Source organism: Nanorana parkeri, unplaced genomic scaffold (assembly GCF_000935625.1).
Source record: "Nanorana parkeri isolate BGI_ZX_2015 unplaced genomic scaffold, ASM93562v1 scaffold749, whole genome shotgun sequence".
NCBI lineage: Eukaryota > Metazoa > Chordata > Amphibia > Anura > Dicroglossidae > Nanorana > Nanorana parkeri.
The window spans coordinates 84200-86378 of record NW_017307017.1 but is presented as its reverse complement, the minus strand read 5'-3'; positions in this window follow the sequence as shown (position 1 = coordinate 86378).

Genomic DNA, 2179 nt, shown 5'->3' with positions numbered 1-2179 from the left:
TGTGAGTGGAGGGGGATTAGTGGTGAATCTCTGGATACGGCTTTGTCTGGTATTCTGCCCAGCTCAGTGATGTAATTGGTTGTCAGGTGCTGGGTGGGATGCCAATTAGAGCAAACTACTCAGCTCCTGGCGACCAGTGTCGTCAGTGAGTTGACCAGGACACTGGCCACTAAACACCACTCTATTCAATTATGTATTTATTAAAAATCACAGAAATACAAATCCTTCTGGAGCTCAATCAGTTTACATATTTCAAAGATTAGCTATAGCATCAGTGGTGACTTTGTATTTGTATATTATCACATATAATGAAGCCATATAATATATATCAATGAATATGCTGGTTCATTTATGAATACATTGAAATTATTCTCTTTAATTTGCTGAAGTCAGAACTCTCTGTGTAAGTATGAAACATTGATCTGTTGAACTATTATTTTAGAAAATGATTTTGTTAATTGAAAAGTGTGGAGAGATTACCAGGAATGTGAATCCAGATAATGAAATGTCAGGCTTGTTATCCAGCAAATTACCATGGTAACAGTGTTTGGTATTGCATAACTGAATGTAAGAGTATTGTACATGCTGTTAATTTAACTCTTTTATTTCTAGATATACTCAGAGGGGAATTTATCAAAACTGGAGCAGACTAAATCTGGAGGAGCTGTGCATGGCAACCAATAAGCTTCCCTCTTCAGTTTGAAAATGAAAGAGAGAAACTGATTGGTTGCCATGCACAGCTCATCCAGATTTAGTCTGCTCCAGTTTTGATACATTCCACTAAAATGTACTTTTAGTACAGCTAAGCTGGCAATACATGGATAACATTTCATCTGTTTCCTGCTGAATTGTCTCAAACTCAATCTGTGGGTGGCCCTGCCGACACCACCTTGCGCCTTGGACAAAAGTTGATTGAAAAGTCGACTTCTGACGATTTGTTGGCTGAACTGTTCAGTTATTCTGACAGCCATGGGCACCAGTTGCCAGAATAAAATAGCCAGCAGAGAAGATTACTCCAGCCACACTATTTAGCGTGGATGGTGGAATCCAGTGATTTTTCAGTGTATGGCCAGCTTTACCCTTTAAGTGACCCTCTTCTTACACCAGCAACCCCCTAAAGGCTTATGCGCACCTGTCCTTGCTCCGACCTGATCCTTGCTCCCAGCCCACTGGGAGCAGCACAACTTTCTCTGCAAAGTCTCGGCTGGGCAGCTTCTTGCACGTTTGGAAAATCTTTTCATTCCAATGGAGACGCCATGTATTATGCATTCCCACAGTGCAAGCCTCTCCATAGAAATTCTCCAGCCAGCAGAATATGTGGTGGCGACATGAGGCTTCCAGTGGGCCACAGAGTGGCAATCTGGCCGAAGTAAGGACAGATGTGTATAATACTGTGCTGAGGGAACAAGCGGGGTGTAACAGGGACGCACAAGTCTTTAGCCTTTCCCTACTCGATTGAAAAAAATGCATTTCTGTATGTGTTGTTGCTGTAGATTTTAGCTCACTTCCTGTGTGGTAAGATTGTTGTCACCAGGACAATAGATGAAGGGAAATCTCACTAAGAGCCCTGGATATCTGTAAAACCCCAACGGAGGTTCTAGTCCTTCCCTACACTATCCAAAATGAAAAAAAAAGACTTTGGCTGTACAAACACATTGAAGTGCAGCTATGGTAAGAAACTATAAATAATAATGTATCTGTATATTGAATTTCCATAAGTTCTATCCCACTACTAATAACCATATTGATCTAGAAGTTTGTAAACCTACTCATTGAAGATGCCCATAGGATGTACTTCCTCAATGCAGTGACACAATTTCACTCAGCCCTGTGACTATCAGTGTTAATTTGGTCGACTAATAATTTTCATCATAGTTTTTGTCAACAACACTCTTTCAGTGACTAAAGCTAAATAAAATGAAGTTATGATGACTAAAACTATAACGAAAATATATTGACATTTTAGTTGACTAACTAAAGCTAGACTAAAATGTTAGGGAGAAACAGTTTGGGAAGAGATCCAATGAGAACTAATCTGTTTGGACTTCCAGTTCCGGTTCTATCCTGAATGGACAGCTAATAGGTAATATGTCCAATGCCATTGCAGCCAATATAGCTTTTCATTGTAATCTTTTAGAGTTGCACTTTTGCTTGAAAGAATGGAGAATGTCATATGCAA